The 14,375-nt window shown below is 48.3% G+C and overlaps 1 protein-coding gene across 6 annotated transcripts in view; it reads left to right on the plus strand.

Annotated features, from left to right (window-relative positions):
- Window positions 1-660: 660 nt before the first annotated feature.
- The window catches only part of LOC309351967 (endonuclease domain-containing 1 protein-like), a 198,566-nt gene continuing 184,851 nt past the window's right edge, over window positions 661-14,375 (plus strand). For 4 of the 6 annotated variants that reach the window (XR_014160984.1, XR_014160985.1, XR_014160986.1 and 1 more), the window contains exon 1: window positions 9,903-10,205. The gene's annotated coding sequence lies outside the window, so the exon portion shown is untranslated. Of the gene's footprint in view, window positions 2,344-3,763; window positions 10,206-14,375 lie in introns of those variants that run through there. The other 2 variants (XR_014160983.1, XR_014160982.1) reach the window with 2 other exon arrangements.

The raw sequence follows: 14,375 nt of genomic DNA on the forward strand, positions 1-14,375 counted from the left end.
TTTTTTAGATTTTTATTGATACAGCAAGAAAAAAGAAACACAAATACCAAATTACACACGGGAATAATAATAATAATAATAAAAATAATAAATCTTTATTGTCATTGCCCCCCCCCTCGGGGACAACGAAATTACTTGGCTGCTCCATCCACCCAGGTAGGGCACTCCACACAAAATCAGAACAACTATAAAGAACACTAACTAAAACAATACAGTATAATACAGCAAGGAAGATTAGATGACTTTCAAAGTCCAGGCTTCCCATTCAGGGCCGAGATCGCTCTGGAGAAGAAGCTGTTCTTGAGACGGCTCGTTCTTGTCTTCATCGTCCTGTATCTCCGTCCCGACGGCAGGAGCTCGAAGAGACAGTGACCAGGATGCGATGGATCTTTTACTAGGTCCAGTGCCTTCCTATGGCACCTTGTGGCATAAATCTGCTCTAAGGTGGAGAGTGGGCAGCCAACAATGCTCTCTGCTGCCTTCACAACTCTGCACAACCCCATCCTGTCCTGGGTAGTACAGCTTCCGTACCACACACATAAGCCATAAGTGAGCACGCTCTCAATGGCACAGTGATAGAAGGCAAGCAGCAGTTTCTGCGGAAGATGGTTTTTCCTTAGGATTCTCAAAAAGTACAGTCTCTGTCATAGACACATAATTTTCTTAGCAAACAATAAAACATATATTGGTCTTAACACTAAAGACCCAACCTCCCGTCTATTCCATATTTCAATTTCATATTACTTATTGCCAATACACCCTTTTATCATAATTAAACTTTTTCTTAATATATCTAATTTCTTATATCTACCTTGCAACTATTACTGAAGTTCCTTGAATGCTGCAACAGAATTTAAACTACTATATTTATTTTTCAGATATTCTTTGAAAACCTCCCATTTTGAAACAAATTCCTGTTTTGATTTATTCTTTATTTTTTCTGATAGACCATCTAACTTGGCATATTCTGTCAGCTTTTGGATCCAATCTTGTATAGAGGGGATTTCATGACTCTTCCATTTTGCCGCGGTCAGAACTCTGCGGTCGTGCAAGTATTTATTAAGCGGCATAGCAGAGCTGTGAGTTTATTAACTCGGCAAAGACCACTTTCAGGTGTCATTCTCAGTGGGAACAAAACAGTGATGCAAACTGGCCAGGCTGACAGATTTTGGTTTCCCCGAACGACACCAGTGGAAGGCAGAGAAGTCCAAGAGAACAATCTTCTGGGAAGGGGACATCTCTGAGTTTAAAGAAAAACTAAAGATGGGCTTAACGCTATACTCCACAGGAGGATTTCCGGTAGCTGAAACCTACAGGACCTCTCGCCTTCTCCTAGAAAAACAGCTTAAGGCAGGGTTCAAGGACATATGGCTCTCCAGTAGCTGTTGGGGCTTCAACTCCCATGACCATCAGCCATGCTGGTTGTGGATGATGGGAGTTGGAGTCCCATTAACAAAGGGAAGGCCAGAGGCTCCCTATATCTCACTGTGTTAAAGACACACAAGGGCAACTCCCATTCACTTAAATGAAGGACAGGAGACGTTCGCTGTGGACACTGGGCCCCTTGTTAACCAGCGGAAGGGGCCGCCACTTGGATTTCCCAGCACCTCAGGCCTCAAAATATCTAGGGCTAGGGCTGCCTTGTGTCGAATCCATGACTTTTGAGGGCCTCGGGGCACAATTTTCCATATTTCTCGTTTTTTCCCTCCGGCTTCTGACTCAACACTTTTCCAGGTAATTTGTTTTCTTTCTTTCTTTTTTGCACCGCCACTGAGGAAAGAGAAACGCAAATGAATAGGCTCGGAAGCCAGGGCTGAAATGGTTTTATAACAAGCCCTCTTATTTATTTATTTTATTTTGGGCTGCTGAGGTAGGAGGGGATGGCAGCAGCAGGGAACAGCAGCAGCAGCAACAACAACAATCCGTCCAAGGGCCTCCAAAACACTGCGAGCAAAAGGGGGAAAAAATATCCCAAACGAGATTCTGTTTTTTCTTTTTCTTTTAAAGGGACGCATTGTTTTGTTTCCCTCTTTCCCTTCTTGGCTGAAACCTGAAATGCTTTGGCTTGAGAGGATAAGATAAAGCTGTGCAGATCAGCCGGCGAAGCCCTGGCTATGAATCATTTGCTGTTGCTGCTCCTTTGCTCCATGCCAATCTCCCACCATCCTAGGGAAAACTCAGGGAGTGCCTGGAAATCACAGCGTTCGCTCTCCTCTGTTGAAGTCCTCTCGGCAGCAGAAGCACCCCTGGAGCACCTCAGAGTTCATCTGGGCTGCCGGCTGTCTTCTCTCTCGCTGGCCTTTCTTCCGCCCCTCTCTAATCCTGCACAGATCTTGTGATCAGGTAATTCTCTCCTCTGCCCACTGGATATGACGCAGCAAAATTAGTACTGGGTGGTTTTTTTGGGGGGGGGGTTGAGAATGGGGGTGTGGGAAGCAGCTTCGGCCTGGCTGTGCTTCTCCAAGGCTTAATTTGCTTTCGTGACCTTGCTTAAGGGTGTTTTAAAAGCCTCCCATTTAAAAGAACACAGAGAGAAGATGAATAAGCAACTTTGCAGCTTCCCTTTCCCTTGTTGTCAAGGAAAAGCTGAACAGGCAGCTATCACAGAACGATAGGAAATTCTCCCTTACTGCAGGGCCTCAAGTTTCAAGAAGCAGTGGCTCTTTCCAAACGTATCAGCATGTTTACATTGCATAACACGGTGAATTCAATAATAATAATATTATAATAAATTTTTATTTGTACCCCGGCCAGAGCCGGGCTCAGGGAGGCTAACATCATAAAACTAACACAGTATACAAAGAACATAAGAACAGGCAATCAGTTAATTAAAATACATCTTAAAATTAGTTCAGAGCAAATTGAAATCTGGACAGATGGCAGTCCATGGGTAAAATTGAGAGTGGCTAATATTCTCCAGGGCCAACTGTTACCACTGGTCTTACAAAGAACCCATGGGCGGGCAAGGAGGCCTCTTTAATGCCTATACAGTGGTACCTCTAGATGAGAACGGGATCTGTTCTGGAGCCCCGTTCGCATCCTGAAGCAAACGCAACCAGTGTCCGCGCGTGTCGCGATTCGCTGCTTTCGCGCATGCACGTGACATCATTTTTAGCGCATGCGCGACTTCTGTGTGGTGTCTGCGCATGCGCGAGCGGTGAAAACCAGAAGTAATGCGCTCTGTTACTTCCGGGTCGCCGTGGAGCGCAACCCGAAAATATTCATCCCGAAGCATATTTAACCCGAGGTATGACTGTACAGAAAGAGAAGAATCAGACTGAACCCTGGCCAAAGGCCAGGTGGAACAGCTCCGTCTTGCAGGCCCTGCGGAAAGATGTCAAATCCCGCAGGGCCCTGGTGTCTTGTGAGAGAGCGTTCCACCAGGCTGGTGCCAAAAAGGCCCTGGCTCTGGTCGAGGCCAGTCTAATCTCCCTGGGGCCTGGGATCTCCAGGGTGTTATTATCTACAGACCTTAAGGTCCTCCGTGGGGCACACCAGGAGAGGCAGTCCCGTAGGTACGAGGGTCCTAGGCTAGGAAAATGAAACTGTCAATATCATCATGGTGATAGAAAGATAGATATAGGACACGGTGGAATGGTATCCCATGGGAGGTGGTGGACTCTCCTTCCGTGGAGGTTTTGAAGCACAGGTTGCGTGACCATCTGCCATGGATGCTTGAGCTGAGATTCCTGCATTGTAGGGGGGTTGGACTAGATGACCAACCCTCGGGGTCCCTTTCAACTCCTAAATTCTGTGATTCTAGTTTAACCATCACGGTTGTTCCACCACTACCTGGGGACAAGATGAAGCCTTGAAGAACTTTGCTAGGGGGGGACACAGATGCTCTGCAGAACTGCCAGCCATCTGCACTGTGATGGCCTGGGGCTCGGGCTCGGGCTCGGAACCAGAGGAGACTCAGTCTGCACCGGATCCTTTGCCTCAGGCATCATCTGAACCAAGTCTGGGGCCTGATCCTGAAGTCCCAGTCTGCACAGGTTCCCCTGCAACAAACACCAGCTGGGCCGAGTCATGGGCCTGAGCCTGCCCTGGCTCCAGATGCGGGGATTACCTCGTTGCCTTCAGCTGGGCCATCACTTACAGCTGCTCCACTACCGGTTGGGTCAGAGTAGGCTGAGGCGGCCCCTGGGTCTAGTAACTCACCGACGTCTCCCAAGCTGCAGAGACTAAGGTCTGAGAGAAGGAGAGACCTGAGTACTTGCAGGAGGAGTGCTTGCCTTCGGGCGAAACAGGGAGGTGAGTCACCGAGGGATCAGGACCGGCTGCTACCCCAACACAGATAAAAAGCTGTCAGACCCTGCCGCAGATTGCAGGAGCAACATTGCTGTATGATAGATTCTGCCTGAGAACCTGTACCTGTCCTTGCCTGGTTTCCTGCCTTTGCCCTGTCAGACTGACTCCCAGTGGAACCTTTGGATTCTGGACCAGTCCTGGACCATGTTTCACGGGTTACTCCTGGGCCCAGCACACGCATGCTATAGGATTGCCCTTTGAGAACAAAACAGAACCACACACTAGTTGGTTCCATGAACACCTGCTAGGCCACCTAGCTGCAAACCCAACATCTCATGTTCTGTCAACCACAATGAAAACTGAAAGTTCCAACCGGATGAACAGAATACAGTTTCCCACCAAGTGCAGATACAGATTCTAGTAAAAAGCAAACTCTCTGTTTACTACCCGATTGCAGGAGAAATCAGTCTTCTTCATCTGGGCCCAGATGTCAGTAATGCTTAGGCTGGAACCTTCTCCAAATTGTTTGAGGTGGCAAACCATTACACACTTATCTGGGAATTAGTCTCATTGAACTCTGTGGGACTTATTTTTGCAGAGGCATGCATATGATTTTGTGCTGCCAGTTTGGTGCAAATTATTGAAAACAATTCTCCTGAAATGGGTGGGGTGAAAATTATACGACTTCTTTTTTTAGGTGGTACATACACCACAGCAGAAATCATACATATCTCTGGCTATCGCACACTTCCCAAATCTAGTATGTTCCAGATGTTGTTCAACTGTATCTGACCATTTGCTATGCTGGCTGGGACTGATGAGAATCTGAGTCCAAAACCCATGAGGGGCACCAGGTTGGGGAATGCTGATCCTAAGTGCTTTTGTGGAAAAGATTCAGGGATTAAATGCAACACCTACAGTCCAATCCGGGGGAAGGGGGAGTGAAAGGCGGGATATCAAATCCAAACTCTTCTTCTTCTTCTTCTTCTATATAGGCCTACTCTGAAACAAGAAGAAGAAGAAGAGTTTGGATTTGATATCCCACCTTTTACTCCCTTTAAGGAGTCTCAAAGCGGCTAACATTCTCCTTTCCCTTCCTCTCCCACAACAAACACTCTGTGAGGTGAGTGGGGCTGAGAGACTTCAAAGAAGTATGACTAGCCCAAGGTCACCCAGCAGCTGCATGTGGAGGAGCGGGGAAGTGAACCCAGTTCACCAGATTACGTGACTACCGCTCTTAACCACTACACCACACTGGCTCTCAAGCACAGTTGAACTCAGTGAGGCTTACTCCCAGGTGAATGGGTAAAGGACTGCAAACTCTTTTGCTGTAAGGAGATCAGACAAAAATGGTTCTTCCCTCTAACTGTGCAAAGTCCAGCACTGAAGTGTATTGAAGAAGACTGAATATCTTATTAGCGGCAGGGATCTGACTGTCACACGATGTAGTTTTTCTACAGCCGTGCCTGCCAAAAATATGAAAAAGTCATGTAATGTGATAGTCTCATTTCTCCCACTAATAACATACTCAGTCTTCCTCAGTGCCAACCGCCAATACATCTGCCATAATGTATACACATTTTAAATGGAAAAATAAGAACGTTATTTGCTGTCACAGCGGCGCAGAACTAGGAATCTTGCTGATAGGTTTCAGCATGGTTCTCTTCATGAGATTTATTTGTGTGTATGTGTTTATGTGTTGTTATGTGACTCGATGCAATTAGGGTTATGGGCTGGATCAACACAAAGCTGCCCAACCTAGTTCCACTTGGCCTATTTGTTTGCTCAGCAGATATGGGGTCAAGTCAATGCAAGCAAAACATTGGCTTGGCAGGGATGACAGCGGAATCTGAGATCTCTGCAATGACCTTCCTTGCAGCTTTTGAGGCCTGCACAAAGGCAGCCTCCTTGCATACGGCCTGGCAGCTGAAGATCTGGAGGGAGAGAGGGGGAGATTCTGACTCCAGCAAGCAGTTTAGGAAGGTGGACCACCTCTCCCCTTTCGACACATTATTTCAGCAGAGCAGAGTCAACTTCAGCACCACTGTAGGAACAGCAACAGCGCGACTGATCTCCCGCACAGATCAGCCGACCCTCGCCCCATCCGCTTTCCGCAGCACAGAGATTTCGGCAAGCAAGATTTCCGAACGCTGTGTTTTGATACTTGGGGCATTTAATAAAAATATGGAGGAAAATTTGAGGCATGCCTATGCTCTGAAAGATTTTCCTCAACCCTCTCTCTTCATCCTTGCGACTAGGGGAAAGTTGTCTTCTCCTTACTAATCAGTCAAGGCTCAGGGACAAGGCAGTGCTTTCTGGGCAGGTGAGATGCTTCCGAGATTTTCTCATGCCTTTCAGTTGCACTGGGAATCCAAGTGACATATACTGGCAAGAGGCTAGGGAGGGTATCAGTGTTGCACCAGGCCTAGCTTTTCCAGCGATCGTACTGCTGCGGGTGAATTATGACAAGCCAGCTTAGTTTTTCAAGTCACATTTTTTGACTGCTCTTGCATCTCACTGAAAGAGTTCCCTACACAGAATTTGGGAATGGGAATGTCTTAGTGGGTGCGAGAGAATGTGCTGGGTGCTTGGAAAAAGTAGGGTTCGGAAATAACAATACGTTAAGTGGAAGGGATCAATACGTTAAGTGGAATGGGTGGCGCTGTGGGTTAAACTACAGAGCCTAGGACTTGCCATCAGAAGGTCGGCGGTTTGAATCCCTGCGACGGGGTGAGCTCCCATTGCTCGGTCCCTGCTCCTGCAAACCTAGCAGTTTGAAAGCATGTCCAAGTGCAAGTAGATAAATAGGTACCGCTCTGGTGGGAAGGTAAACGGTGTTTCTGTGCGCTGCTCTGGTTAGCCAGAAGCGGCTTAGACATGCTGGCCACATGACCCGGAAGCTGTACGCCGGCTCCCTCGGCCAATAAAGCGAGATGAGCGCCGCAACCCCAGAGTCGGTCACGAATGGACCTGATGGTCAGGGGTCCCTTTACCCTTTACCTTTTAAGTGGAAGGGAGGCGTTTTGTTTCAGAAGCGTCACTGAACCTTCCAGCTTGCTGCTCAGTGCAAAAGTCTAATTAGCTAAATAACCTCACTGTGGAAACTTAAAACACATTGTGGAGATGGAGAAATTTGGATAAACAAGAGAGGTATTAACCAAGTACTGAAACAGGTTGTTGTTGCTGTGATCAACAGAAACAGTCTTACAGTATGAGACAACTCCTAGAATCCAATAAACAAACAACATCTCTGGAATTTAGGATTACATCATATGGGACAATAGTAAACACTTATCATCAAATTAATATTTTTGCATAATACAATGCATTATTACAGTTTGTAATTTTAACATTGTTTCCCCAAGTCTCAATAATGTGGCACTTTGCTGTTGCCCATACTCTTACAAAACCCTTTTTTTGTTTTGTTACGTTTCCAAATGTGATTGCTAATATTTCTTAAAGGCATGGGAGTTAAATAATATAGGTCTGCTTCAAAATATTTCACTGGGATAACATATTTTACATAGTTTAACAGAAATATTAATGGGTCCACCTTTTCAAGGGACCTGGATAATGAAGTCCTGATTATTTGTTTATATTGAAAAACCAGGTATTCCCTCAAGCTTATGACAAGAAGATGTTTGGTGATTTAAAAGCATTTCCAAACCTCTTACTGTATATAGTATATACTATGTGCTATATAAAACCAATGCCCATTAAAACAACAATCTATAATAATAAAGCAATGGTACAAAAACTGATAAAAGTGAACAAAACCAAACCAGAAGATTCAAACACATAAAATACATCATTTTGATCTTAAGGGTCAGGGAAAGCCTAGGCAAAAAAACAAGTCTTTACTAGACACCTGAAGCAAGTAATAGTTGCAGCTTCATTTATGGCAAAGGGAAGGGCAATCCACAGTACAGCAGAAAATGAATGTTTTGGGGTCACTACCCTATGACATTCTGTGGGGTGCGGTGCCACAAGCAGAATTTCCGTAGGTGTTCTAAATGATCTTACAGGCAGCACCTAATTGATGTCTCATATAATTAGTCCCCATGCTACCACTCTGAAGTAGATCATGATTCCCATTGTACATCAAAACAAGGCTGAGACTGGGAGACAGGTTCAAATCCATGAAACAAACCCATGGCTGTGTTGGGATTGAAAGGCAGTTTCTCCATGTCTATATGGCTTGAAACCGAACTGATTGGCCTCATATAGGCCACTTGCTGGCGCATCAATCAGTGAGCACTAATGTGTGAGCAGACAAGGATGAAAATAATTTATGCTTGATGTGGGCTTCCTGTAGACATCTGGTTGGCCTCGGTAAGAGGATGCTGGACTCGATGGGCCTTTTAACCCGATCACACAGGGGATATCAATGTTCAATCCATGGTTTTAATTGTGGGCTTGCAAAGACAAACAAGTCATCAGTTGATGCTGAGAGCATATATCTGAAGTCCCTAAACCAGAGACAGCCAACACGATGCCTCCAGATTATGCTCCTAAATCATGGGAATAAACCAGGTTCAAGTTTTGGTTCAGATCTATAAACCACGCACTGGATGGCCCAGAGAAGAGAGGGCACACATTTCTTGACTTTATGAGCCTGCATTAAAACAAAACTATCGACTGCGAGATGCGTTCGACAGAAGCGACGTTTTGCGGAGCACATCTTCCAGATCCCATCTGCTTCAGGCTGTAACTTCTCTCCCCCTTTCTTTCGACACAAACAAGTTTTCCTCCTTCCTCGTTTCTGCTTCTGTCAGCACTGCAAAGGCCCGAGACAGCTGCGGAAGAGCAAAGCTGCATTTTCTTTATGCCAGAAGGCACCTTTCCCCCCGAGTTGCTCAGAGGGGCTGTGCTGAGACCCTGTGCAATCCCTGTGGCAAACCAACCGAGTGATGCCAATACCTAGCAAGCAGAACACAGACAGGTTTTTGTTTTGGGGGGGAAACAAACAACCCATTTACTCCTATTTCCCATCAGTTGTTGTTATCATCATCATCATCATCATCATCATTGCATGACTCCACAGGATAATAATGCATTCTCCCCCATCAATTCCGTTTTACTTGTTAACTTTTGGGGAAGCTATTCCTGCTACTTGAAGAGACCCCCTAGCATCCAATTCTCCACGGGCGCCCATCCCCTTTTTTGCAAATGTGCTTGCTCATTACTGCTCATTACTCTTGCTTTTTGGAGAGGCATCTGCGCCGGATTCCTCCTGCTGCCTCTCCTGTTTCTGATCTCGGTGTGGTCCCCCCCCCCCCCCGTTGTTGTTGTTGTTGTTCCTTGTTTCCCTCCAGACAAAACTTGGTGATGCTGGTGGTCTGTTGCAAACAGCCCGGCGTGTTGCGTCGGCGGGGGTTAGGCGAGATGATGGTGTGGTTTGGGGCTTCTGGGTTGGTGTTTTGGCTTTTTCCTTTTTTTTTTTGGCTCGCTGCTGCCGCCGCCGCTGCTGCAGAGTCACGTGGGAGTCCCCGAAGTTTCCATAGCGAGGCCTCTCGGCGTCACATGATGGCCACGATATAATGAAACAACATTGTAGCGAGGGAAGCAGTGCCCGAGCGCGAGAGAGGCAGGCGCGCACGGGGAGGCGGAGAAAGTTCTGGGGCGCGCCGGCAGCAGCAGCAGCAGCGTCGCTCCGGGTTAGGGCAGCAGCAGAGCCGGCCGCCCCCAGCCCGGAGCGAGAGGAACTTTGCGCGCCAGCCTGCGTGGGAATTGCACCTGCTCCGGGCCGGAGAGCGCGCGCCTGGCCAGCATAGGATTGGAAGGGATCCCGAGGATCATCTAGTCCAGCCCCCTGCAATGCTGGGGGGAAAGGGGTCCGCGTGGAAGATGATCGGGTTTGGAAATAATTGCTTGGGGGGGGGAATTATTTCCTTCTCTCCTCCTTCCTTTTTGCTTCTTGTTTGGGAAGAGAGACCCGCGCCTGGATCGCGAAGGTGAGTTTATTTATAGGGAGGATTTGTTGGCGGGGGGGGGGGGGGGGCAAGGGTTGAGGAAATGGCAAAGATGCGCATCCCCGGGCAAGGAAGGATGGCGCTCGGCGTTGGGTCGGTTTCCGAGACGCTGCTGCGTTTTCGTTCCGCCACCTCTTCTTGGCACTGCCCGGTTTCCCCTCCTGGCTCTGCTAGGAAGGCAGAGCGAAGGCCGGGCTATTCTTTAAAGAAATGCTTTCCTTTTTTTTGTTTGGTTTTGTTAAAGAGGCGATCGCTCCATGGTGGCGGCGGCGCTGCTTCCCCGCGGGGCTCCGGGCGCACCGGGCACCCCTCCTGCGGGCGGCGAGGCGTGCGTGCGCCTCGGCCCCCCCCCCCGCGATGTCCGCATTCCAGCTAATGTTGCGCAGATAAAATTCAAACTTGAGGTAAACAGAGGAGGAGGAGGGGCGGGAGGGAGGTTGTTTCCATCCTTAGATCCCACCTCCTCCTCCCAGGCGGAAACACCTCCCGCTTCAAGGGATGAGAACAGTCCCCCGATCTCCTCCAACCCCATCCATCCCTAGATTCCTTCACTTCTTAGGTGGGCAGGGGCTCCTAGCTGATGCCCGGAACTCTCCACCAGGAGTGAAAGAGCAGGTGTCTTTGCAACGCCAGGCATCCTCTCCCCAAGTTTAACAACCCAAGACGCCACCAATGTTGGGCTTGTTTTTGGTTTACCATTTGGCAAACGCCATGCTCCTTTCCCGGTTAGCCGCGAAACATCTTTCCTCCAAGGAAAGGGGTATTGCAACCTCTCTAACCTCCCCATATTAAAACACCCAACTGTTTTAATAAGCCAGAGCAGTGTTTTTGTACAGGGGCATGGAGTAGTTGACTTGCCCTCGGTTATCTGGCTTGCGCTCCTGACAACAACCTTGCAAGGTAGGCCAGTGTCACTGTGCCTGTGTTGCAGTTCGGTGCGGAGGTGGAAAGAGGGGAGGGGGTTGTCCCTGAGGCCTACGGGTGAGTTTCTGGTAGAGGAGGAGGAAACGTTCCCTCCTTGCTTCATGGCACAATCCAGGGGCGAAACACTGCTTTATTTCACCCAGGTCAAAGACTCCAGTTTGGGGGGCACCTGCCCCCCATGTACATCTGCGTACACACACAGGCTGGGAGCCTCAATGGCGCCCCTCTGGAAGCTTCACCTGGGGCAAAAATCCAGCTAGACACCCCCCCCCCCAGCCCCATAGCTATGGCCCTGGCAGAATCCCTATCACTACCTCCTCTGCTGTTTTGCTTGGGCTCTTCCTTACCTAAAAAAAGCTCTGTGTGTATGTGCAGACAGAGAGAGAAAGGGCAGAAAAGGAAATACAGTACTGTATGTCCCTCTTCCCCACCCTTGCCCCAGGAAATCCAAGGCTTAAGGTCCGCTTCACATTTTGCTCTTACAATACCGCAGCCTTGCTGAAAGCAAGAGGAGCAGTGCAGTGGGGAGTTTTGTAGTAGTGGAGCTTACATCTTGCAAAGAGAGGGTTGATGAACGTAGGAGCCAGTGGAGGAACGCTGGGCTGGTGGGTTGTGTGGTTGTTTTTGCCAAACTTCTGGGCAAAGGAGAGAACCTCAGGGGCGTTCGGTGGGTGCTGCGCTGTAGACCTTTGCTGAAAGACCCTCCCTCTCCCAGGCACCTGCGAGGAAAGTCACGGGAGCCTTGCTCTCTCCTTGGCCTCTGGTCCCCTTAAGGCTTCTGCAGTTTCAGGCATATCGCTCATGACATGCAAAACGCTGTAATAACAGGGTGGAGGTTTGTGGGGGTTTGTGGAAGCGACAGCTGGGCGTGCGAGAGGTTAGACGGTGTTGACAGCTGGCTGCGTATGTGGCTCAGCGGTGTTGGTGCTGGTGGAAAGAGGAGCGCAAATGGGAGTAGTGAAGGGGCCGGCACACAGGTAGTGTGCGACCAGCGGTGGTGGTTTTTGTGATGTGCTTCCTGCGGGGGGGGGGGGGGCTGGGGGGGGGGGAAGCAGACGGATGCTTTTTGCCCAGTGGGATGCTTGAGGCTGTGTTGACATGACTTAAGAGAAAACTTCCCCTCTGCCCAAACCGCTTGGAGGGAGGTGCAGGCGATGGATTGGTTAACTGTGGGTGGAGATGTTTCGGGAAGTGCTTGTTGTGTTGAATAACAGGCTAGCTGTTAAAAGAGTGTTGCATGCCTGCCTGGTGTCTGTGGTTGTTCCTCCGCCGCCTTCCCAGGCCTCCTTGCCTTCCAGGGTAATACTTAGCAACTTCGCTGTACGTTTTGCATCCAGAGAGAGCTGCCTGTGCAAACATTTCACTAATTAATTGATGCAAGTTTCCCCTCTGCGAATGTTCTCTGGTGGCAGGGAACAGCTTGCCTCCAGTGGCATGCAGAGAGAGAGAGAGAGAGAGACAGAGAGAGAGAGACAGAGAGGGTTCGTGAGGAAGCCCGAAGCTGGAACATTTAAATAAACAGTCTTAAAGGCATATTCATATGCATACATAGGTCAATTTTCTCTCTCTCTCTTTGTATTTTACACACACACACACACACACACACACACACACGATTGCCTCCTAGAAGCTCAGCTCAGTTTGGGTAACAACATGTTATTTAAAACTGTGGCAACGAAACTGGAGAAGTTGAATTATGAGGAAGTGATTAGGCTTTTCCGGCATTTTTCTTCGGTAAAAGGAAAATAACCTAGATTCCTCTCTTCCCCCCGTGGTGAGACGTCTTCTTTTATTTAATAAAACACTTTCTAAGATATTTGTAGTACTGGGTCCCACCACAATCTTCCCTCCCCCCCCCCCTGCAAAAAACCACCCTTTAAAGCTGGGGTGAAGGTAGGGTTTTGCAGGTTGGCCGGTTAGAAGAGAAGGCAGGCTTTAAGGCTGACCGATGTGTGCGTGTGAAGCATTTGAGAAGGCAAAAAGTAGGAAATATGCCATTTCCCTGTGCGCATGGAGCGGGGCATTGGATGTTCACAGGGTTGCCTTGGGGTAATCTCAGGATAAAGGAGCAGGAGTCCCACACGAGTATGTTTCACCCACGTTAAATCAGCTTACAACTACTGTGGTTTCTTGAGCTTCACAGATGAGTTAAGGGGTCTTTATTTGCTATGGCAATAACAGTGTTGGTATCTTCAAATTAAAGACCATATATATATATATATACGGACAAGGAGTTGATTCTTCTAGGTAACACAGCTTAATTGAGAGTATGAAGCCTCCCCCCACAAAAGAGCCTGGGGGAAATTTGGGGCCATTTGTTTTCCGACTGGCTTAGGCTAAATGTAAAAGGGCCTTTGGTCTGAGAGAGAGAGTGTGTGTGTGTTGTTGTTGTTGTTGTTGTTGTTGTTGTTGTTGTTGTTGTTGGGAAGCTTCCTCACACTGCTGTACATGTTCCACGGCAAACTGGCCTGTGTGTGTGTTTTTTGCCTAGCACTACTGACCCACAGCTAGGATGGTTTGTGGCAAAGTACAAGATGTTCAGTCCTCTGCATGGGAGAGAGCTTGCGAATAACCAGCTCACTGCAGGCTGGGAACCAATGCATCCAGATTCCAAGCTGCTGATTTGTGCCTGGCGATGGTGTGAAACGCTGCTAAATGAGGGCAAAGGGCTGGTTTGTTGTGTGTGTGTGTCTCATTCTGGGGAGAAAGGACTCTCTTCTAGAAACCACAGCAGTCTCTCCATAGAGGAAGGTCGCTAATTTTGTTGGGACAGGTTCTGAGGGTACAAACACAGGCTATATTATCATAAACATGCTTTTTAACGTCTCTGAACCACCATGCTTTACTGGACTGGCTGAAAAGCAGTTTTCGTAAGAAAAAGGGGGGAAGTAATCTGCATTATTTTGTATCGAAGGAGGGTGTGGCTGTGCCGGATTAATTGATGCGTACGATCTTCCGTACGAAACATGGGCTGTTGTGCGTTGCGGGCTCTGTGTTAAGATTCGAGAGCTGCACTGAGGAATGGTTTGTGTTTGGGAGTCCAGGGTTTTTCATGGCAAGGTAATGATGGGGTTACGGGGCACACAGAACAATGCTGAAATTGTGGGGCCTGGATGCGGCCGGGGAAGCAACAGAAACAGCAAATGGTTACCAGAAATGGAAGGGGGTGGGCAGGAGAGGTTCTTGCAACCTGTGCGCATGTGTTCATGAACACAGGGCAAACATGCA

Source organism: Podarcis erhardii (genome assembly GCF_964252035.2).
Source record: "Podarcis erhardii genome assembly, chromosome: 10".
In the NCBI taxonomy this organism is placed as follows: Eukaryota; Metazoa; Chordata; class Lepidosauria; order Squamata; family Lacertidae; genus Podarcis; species Podarcis erhardii.